This window comes from Zea mays, chromosome 2 (genome assembly GCF_902167145.1).
Source record: "Zea mays cultivar B73 chromosome 2, Zm-B73-REFERENCE-NAM-5.0, whole genome shotgun sequence".
Taxonomy (NCBI): Eukaryota; Viridiplantae; Streptophyta; class Magnoliopsida; order Poales; family Poaceae; genus Zea; species Zea mays.
In genome coordinates this window covers 162,470,842-162,479,565 of record NC_050097.1, presented here as the reverse complement: position 1 = coordinate 162,479,565, position 8,724 = coordinate 162,470,842, and positions in this window count along the sequence as shown.

Genomic DNA, 8,724 nt, shown 5'->3' with positions numbered 1-8,724 from the left:
CGAAGGTTCCCCAGGAACCATCGCAGAACACTGTCCAAGCTTCGACATCTTTACTTGCTTCTTCCTCCTGAGCCCCTGGCGTCCAGTCAGCGATGAAGTCTGCTAGCGCTTGGGACTGAATCGAAGATCTATGCACATAATCAATGCTGAACTCGTTGAGTTCCGCAGCCCACTTTCCAATCCTTCCAGTAGCTTCTCTGTTTCTCATAATATCCTTCAAAGGCTGTGATGAAGGAACAATTATATGGTATGCTTGAAAATAATGTCGAAGCTTCCTGGAGGCCATTAAGACAGCATACAACACCTTCTCCAATTCTGTATAGTTTTTATTTGATAAACTAAGAACTTCGGAGACGAAGTATACTGGAGCCTGCTTTTTCAATTGTCCTTCAAGCTTCTCCTGGACAAGCGTCGCACTTACTGCAGAGTGCGGATCTGCCACATACAGCAGAGGAGCCCCTGGCGCTGGTGGAGTTAAGGTTGTTAAATCTATCAGATACTGCTTCAGCTCTTCGAAGGCTTTTTGCTGAGCTGATCCCCATTGAAAAACTTCGGCTGACTTCAGCACTTCAAAGAATGGTAAATTTCTCTCTGCTGATCTGGATATAAATCGATTCAAAGATGCCAGTCTTCCTGTTAGTCGTTGAGCCCCTTTCTTTGTGCTTGGCGGTTCCATCCGAATGATAGCTTCGATTTTATTTGGATTAGCTTCGATCCCTTTTGTTGAAACCAAACAACCAAGGAATTTCCCCTTCTTTACTCTGAAGACACATTTTTCTGGATTCAGCTTTAGACCAGCTTGCCTAAAATTAGCGAATGTCTCCTGCAGATCAGCAATGTGATTTTCTTGCTTCGTGCTTTTTACTATGATATCATCAACATATGTTAGCACGTTTCTGCCTATCTGAGAATGAATGACCTTCGCTGTCATTCTGTTGAAGCTTCCTCCAGCGTTCTTCAGCCCCTCAGGCATTCGAAGATAACAATATGTACCACTGGGGGTTATGAAGTTGGTTTTTGGCTCATCTTCTTTCTTCATCCAGATTTGATGGTAGCCTGAATAACAATCTAGTAGACTCATGAGTTCTGACGAAGTTGCTGCGTCTACTAGAGAATCTATTCTTGGTAATGGAAATTCATCCTTCGGACAAGCCTTATTAAGATCAGTAAAGTCAATGCACATTCTCCATTTACCATTGGCCTTCTTCACCATAACAGTGTTGGCTAACCATTCTGGGTACTTTACTTCTCTAATGACGCCAGCACTAAGAAGTATTTTCACTTCGTTCCGAGCACCTTCGGCTTTGTCATCAGACATTTTCCGAAGTCTCTGCTTTCTTGGTCTGAAGGATGGATCAAAATTGAGCGAGTGCTCAATGACATCCCTGTTCACACCACAGAGATCATTGGCCGACCATGCGAAGACATCTTTATTGTTGAATAGAAACCTTGTCAAGGTTTTCTCCTGCTCCTCACACAATTGAGAACCCAGCAACACCTTCTGCTCTGCTATATCTTCACATAAAAGCATGGGCTTTGGCTGATCAGCCGAAGCAGCCTTCTCCCTTCTGTACTTGTATTGCTCACAAGCTTCAGCTCCATCTATATTATGGATTGCTTTTGAATCTGTCCAGTTTCCTTTGGCCTTTCTGGCAGCTTCTTGACTTCCATGAATAGCAACAGGCCCTTGATCCGAAGGTATCTTCATGCAAAGATATGTTGGGTGAAGAATTGCTTCAAAAGCATTGAGTGTCCCACGAGCAATGATTGCGTTGTAAGGGTATTTCATGTCAACAATATCAAACACAACTTGTTCAGTCCTTGTATTGTTGATAAATCTGAAGGTCACTGGCATCGTGATCTTGTCGAGTGCTACAATCTGCCTTCCTCCGAAGCCACAAAGGGGATGTGTAGCATCATGGATCTTATCTTCGGGCTCTTGCATCTGTCTGAAGGCCTTAGCAAATATAATATCCGTTGTACTGCCTGTGTCAACCAGAACATTGTGGACCAGAAATCCTTTGATGACACAAGAAATAACTATAGCATCATTGTGAGGGTAATCCTTGAGCTGAAGGTCCTCTTGAGAGAAGGTAATTGGGATGTGCGACCATCTTGACTTGATGAAGGGTCCTTGCACCCCGACATGTTGTACCCTTCTCTGTGCCTCCTTCTTCTGCTTCTTGTTAGCTGGCTCTGAACATGAACCGCCTGTTATCAGGAGTACCAGCTTCGGAGCCGAATCAGCTCCAGCTTGGTTGTTGAACGAAGCCATCAGCTCAAAAAAGTGGAAGTGAGTTCACCGGAGGTGGGCGCCAATGTTGGGGACTTGTTCCCAAATGCTATGAATTAAGAACAAGGCAACACAGAAAATGTTAAATAATAATGCCCTTCGTTCGCTGAAGCATTATTTCCCCATGGATTTAATGAACTTCGAACGAAGGCCACGGACAGAATACCACGAAGGTCATACCTTCGTGGTCAAACATTCATCAATGTGAAATAAAATATAAAATATTAAACATTATAGGAAAAACAAATTACATTATTCATATATTTCATAATATGAACTTAAATGTCAAAACATAATATTTAGGTACGTTTATACTGTCGGGGACCATAATTAGGGGTACCCTCAAGACTCCTAATTCTCAGCTGGTAACCCCCATCAGCATAAAGCTGCTAAGGCCTGATGCGTGCGATTAAGTCAGGGATCAGTCCATTCGAGCGACTCGATCACGCCTCGCCCGAGCCTAGCCTCGGACAAGGGCAGCCGACCCCGGAGGATTTCCGTCTCGCCCGAGGCCCCCCTCCAACGGCGAACATATTTCCGGCTCGCCCGAGGCCCTGCCTTCGCTAAGAAGCAACCCTGACTAAATCGCCGCACCAACCGACCAAGTCGCAGGAGCATTTAATGCAAAGGTAGCCTGACACCTTTATCCTGACGCGCGCCCCCCGGCAGAGCTGAAGTGACCGCCGTCACTTCGCCGCTCCACTGACCGGCCTAACAGAAGGACAGCGCCGCCTGCGCCACTCCGACTGCAGTACCACTTGACAGAGTGAGACTGACAGGCAGTCAGCCCTGCCAAAGGCACCATAGGAAGCTCCGCTTCGCCCGACCCAGGGCTCGGACTCGGGCTAAGTCCCGGAAGACGGCGAACTCCGCTCCGCCCGACCCAGGGCTCGGACTCGGGCTCAGCCCTAGAAGACGACGAACTCCGCTTCGCCCAACCCCAGGGCTCGAACTCCGCCCTGGCCTCTGCAGACGACCTCCGCCTCGCCCGACCCAGGGGCTCGGACTCGGCCTCGGCCATGGAAGACAGACTCGACCTCGGCTTCGGAGGAGCCTCCACATCGCCCAACCTAGGGCGCAGGCCAGCCACGTCAACAGGAAGCGCCATCATCACCCTACCCCGAGCTGACTCGGGCCGCAGGGAACAAGACCGGTGTCCCATCTGGCTAGCTCCGCCAGATAGGCAATGATGGCGCCCCGCATGCTCTGTGACGACGGTGGCTCTCAGCCCCCTTACGGAAGCAAGAGGACGTCAGCAAAGACCCAACCGCTCCGACAGCTGTCCCTCCGCCAGGCTCCATCGCTCCTCCGACGGCCACGACATCACACCAGCTGAGTGCCAAAATCTCTCTGGCTGCCACATCGGCATGTACTTAGGGCGCTAGCTCTCCCCCGCTAGACACGTAGCACTCTGCTACACCCCCCGTTGTACACCTGGATCCTCTCCTTACGCCTATAAAAGGAAGGACCAGGGCCCTCTTAGAGAAGGTTGGCCGCGCGGGGACGAGGACGAGACAGGCGCTCGCTTGGGGCCGCTCGCTTCCCTCTCCCGCGTGGACGCTTGTAACCCCCTACTGCAAGCGCACCCGACCTGGGCGCGGGACGAACACGAAGGCCGCGGGATTCCCACCTCTCTCACGCCGGTCTCCGGCCGCCTCGCTTCTCCCCCCTTCGCGCTCGCCCTCGCGCTCGACCCATCTGGGCTGGGGCACGCGGCGACACTCACTCGTCGGCCCAAGGGACCCCCGGTCTCGGAACGCCGACAGTTGGCGCGCCAGGTAGGGGCCTGCTGCGTGTTGACGAACAGCTTCCCGTCAAGATCCAGATGGGCAACCTCCAGCAACCTCTCCAACCCGGGACGGTGCTCCGTTTCGGGAGTCTTGAGTTCATGTCCTTCGACGGCAGCTACGACATGATACTCCTTCCACCGCCGTGCGACAACGACAATGGCGGCCGACAGCCCGCCCGCCGGCGGCGGAATCGACGACGTCTTCCCCGCGTGGCGGAAGAACAATCTTCGAGCTCGTCCCGCCTTCTTCCCCGTCGGCGGAGGGGAAGGCAGGGCAACCAAGGCCAAGCAGGAGGCAGCGCCTCGTCGGCTGTCGAGCGAGTCGACAGCGCCGGCACCCCAACGAGGGGCGCACCGGGTATCGACTTCGCGCCTGAGACGAAGACGAGCGCCGTCTCCCCGCGACACGCCAATCCCGAGCAAGTGGACGACGCCAGCGCGCTTGCGAAAAGCTTGCAGGACGTCGCCCTCGTACCTGAGACGACGGTGCAGTCAGTCCCCGACGTGACTTCATCGCCGCTCGTCGACCAAAAGGTACCGACCGATTCTCATCCTACGTCATTTGGATTCAGCCTCAACCCGCCTAGCGACCTCGCTTTGGCGGACGCTCTCGTAGAGGCGAGTCCAAACCCTCTGGGGTTTCGCATGCGGTCGCCTTGGGACCGGTTGACGGACGTCTCGACCTACGGACCCTCTGGGTCCGAGGAAGACGACGACCCCAGCATCTGTTGGGATTTCTCTGGACTTGGCAACCCCAGTGCCATGCGGGACTTCATGACCGCATGTGACTACTGCCTCTCCAACTGTTCCGACGGTAGCCGCAGCCTCGACGACGAGGACTGCGGCCCAAGCCGCGAATGTTTCCACGTCGATCTAGGGGGTCCCTCCGAAGGCAACCATCTCGGCATGCCGGAGGATGGTGATCTCCCTAGGCCGGTGCCCCGCGTTGACATCCCACGGGAGCTAGTTGTGGTCCCCGTTCAGGCGGGGGGCCATGACCCACAGCTCGAGCAAATCCGCGGGGTGCAGGCCAGGCTCGGCGAGGGAGCAGGAGCGCTTGAGCCGATCCGCCGGGACGTCGAGCAGGCATGGGCGGGCCAACCCCCGGCCGGAGAAATACGTCATCTGCCCCAGGGTTTCCAGCACCGCGTCGCCGACGACGCTAGGGTCAGGCCGCCACCCGCATCTAGTGGCGTCGGCCAGAACCTGGCTACAGCAGCGATGCTCCTCCGCGCAATGCCGGAGCCATCCACCACCGAGGGTCGGCGAATCCAGGGGGAGCTCAAGAATCTCCTGGAAGGCGCCGCGGTCCGACGGGCCGAGAGCTCTGCCTCCCGAAGGCAGGGATACCCCTCGGAACCTCATGCCGCGACTTCCCGATTCATGCGGGAAGCCTCGGTCTACACCGGGCGCACGCGCAACACCGCGCCTGCGGCCCCGGGCCGCCTCGGCAACGAGCACCATCACCGCGATCGTCGAGCCCACCTCGACGAGAGGGTGCGCCGAGGCTACCACCCCAGGCGTGGGGGACGCTACGACAGCGGGGAGGATCGGAGTCCCTCGCCCGAACCGCCCGGTCCGCAGGCCTTCAGCCGGGCCATCCGACGGGCACCGTTCCCGACCCGGTTCCGACCCCCGACTACTATCACAAAGTACTCGGGGGAGACGAGACCGAAACTATGGCTCGCGGACTACCGTCTGGCCTGCCAACTGGGTGGAACGGACGACGACAACCTCATCATCCGCAACCTCCCCCTGTTCCTCTCCGACACCGCTCGCGCCTGGTTGGAACACCTGCCTCCGGGGCAGATCTCCAACTGGGACGACCTAGTCCAAGCCTTCGCCGGCAAATTCCAGGGCACATACGTGCGCCCCGGGAACTCCTGGGACCTCCGAAGCTGCCGGCAGCAGCCGGGAGAGTCTCTCCGGGACTACATCCGGCGATTCTCGAAGCAGCGCACCGAGCTGCCCAACATCACCGACTCGGATGTCATCGGCGCGTTCCTTGCCGGCACCACCTGCCGCGACCTGGTGAGCAAGTTGGGTCGCAAGACCCCCACCAGGGCGAGCCAGCTGATGGACATCGCCACCAAGTTCGCCTCTGGCCAGGAGGCGGTCGAGGCTATCTTCCGAAAGGACAAGCAGCCCCAGGGCCGCCCATCGGAAGATGCTCCCGAGGCGTCTACTCAGCGCGGCGCCAAGAAGAAAGGCAAGAAGAAGTCGCAAGCGAAACGCGACGCCGCCGACGCGGACCTTGTCGCCGCCGCCGAGTACAAGAACCCTCGGAAGCCCCCCGGAGGTGCCAACCTCTTTGACAAGATGCTCAAGGAGCCGTGCCCCTATCATCAGGGGCCCGTCAAGCACACCCTTGAGGAGTGCATCATGCTTCGGCGCCACTTCCACAGGGCCGGGCCACCCGCGGAGGGTGGCAGGGCCCGCGACGATGACAAGAAGAAAGATCACCAAGCAGGAGAGTTCCCCGAGGTCCGCGACTGCTTCATGATCTACGGTGGGCAAGCGGCGAACGCCTCGGCTCGGCACCGCAAGCAAGAGCGCCGGGAGGTCTGCTCGGTAAAGGCGACGGCGCCAGTCTACCTAGACTGGTCCGACAAGCCCATCACCTTCGACCAAGCCGACCACCCCGACCACGTGCCGAGCCCGGGGAAATACCCGCTCGTCGTCGACCCCGTCATCGGCGATGTCAGGCTCACCAAGGTCCTTATGGATGGAGGCAGCAGCCTCAACATCATCTACGCCGAGACCCTCAGGCTCCTGCACGTCGATCTGTCCTCCGTCCGAGCAGGCGCTGCGCCCTTCCACGGGATCATTCCCGGGAAGCGCGTCCAGCCCCTCGGACGACTCGACCTTCCCGTCTGCTTCGGGACACCCTCCAACTTCCGAAGGGAGACCCTGACGTTCGAGGTGGTCGAGTTCCAAGGAACCTACCACGCGGTACTGGGAAGGCCATGCTACGCGAAGTTCATGGCCGTCCCCAACTACACCTACCTGAAGCTCAAGATGCCGGGCCCCAACGGGGTCATCACCGTCGGCCCCACGTACAAGCACGCGTTCGAATGCGACGTGGAGTGCGTCGAGTACGCCGAGGCCCTCGCCGAGTCCGAGGCCCTCATCGCCGACCTGGAAAGCCTCTCCAAAGAGGTGCCAGACGTGAAGCGTCATGCCGGCAACTTCGAGCCAGTGGAGACGGTCAAGGTCGTCCCCCTCGACCCCAGTGGCGACGTCTCCAAGCAAATCCGGATCGGCTCCGGGCTCGACCCCAAATAGGAAGCAGTGCTCGTCGACTTTCTCCGCGCAAACGTCGACGTCTTCGCGTGGAGTCCCTCGGACATGCCCGGCATACCGAGGGATGTCGCCGAGCACTCGCTGGATATTCGGGCCAGAGCCCGACCCGTCAAATACTCTCTGCGCCGATTCAACGAGGAGAAGCGCAGAGCGATAGGCGAGGAGATCCACAAGCTAATGGCGGCGAAGTCTATAAAAGAGGCGAAAAGCGTCAAGCTCAACCCCGAAAGGTGGGTCCTCGGGGTGCCCCAGGGCATGGTCTTGGGGTTCATCATCTCCAAGCGGGGCATCGAAGCCAACCCGGAGAAGATCGCGACCATCGCACAGCACCCCGAGCCCTTGCTGGGGGCACCCGGGGGCTACACGCACCCCCGGGAAAGGCCGCTTGTCATCGCCAAAGTTCTGGAGCCCGGAACGTACAAGCTGGCCGGCGGTCAAGGCGAGGTCTACGGCAACGCTTGGAACATCCGACAGCTACGTCGCTTCTACCCTTAAGATGTTTTCAAGCTGTTCGTACACCTCGCTCCCACAAAAGTCTCGGTCGTCAAGGAAGGGTCAGCCTCGCCTCGGCAGAGCCCGACCCTCCCTCGGGGGCTAAAAAGGGGGGAACCCCTCTGCGTCAAGATTGGGCGTACCTCTCCGCATCCAAAATTTTCGGTCAAAAAGGCTTTTGCGTTCTCCCGGCTATGTCAGAAACAGGGCCCCAAGGAGCGAACGTGGGTGCATGTAAGTGGCAAGGCCGATTGAGCCGAGGAATTCCTATGCCTCCGGGTTAGGGACACCTCACTCATCACCCGCCACGAAAAATGACCCCTACTCGGGAAGCCACCCTGTTATTGACAGGCAAAGCCGGGCACGCAAAATAAAAGGAAGAGGAGTACGACTTCATGCAATGGAAACAAAGTGTTCAGGCCTCAGCGGCCGCAGAAAGACACACGTGCATCCAACAGAAACTGTTCCAACGGAGTTAGGCGTCGCCTTGGGAAGGAGCCGCGCCTTCAGCTCCGTCCCCGCCTTCGGTAAAGTCCATCTCGGCTTCCGGCAACGGCGCAGGGGGGAGGATCTCCGCCTCAAAGGTGGTCGCCAGCACTGCGCTCGGACCCGCGGCGACCGCGTCGAGCCGCTGGACTTCTGCCAGGGTAGCTTCGTCTTTGTCAGGAAGACAATACCCCTCACTAACCCGCTCCAGGTCCACAACGTAGTGGGAAGCGAGCACGGCGAAGGCCCGCCTGACGCTGTGGTGTAGCGCCTCGCGGAGTCTGCCGCGCACGTGATCGCCCAAGGCTTGAAGGCGACTTTGAGGGGAGCTTCCTGAGGGGACGTCGCCGAAGCCAAGGAT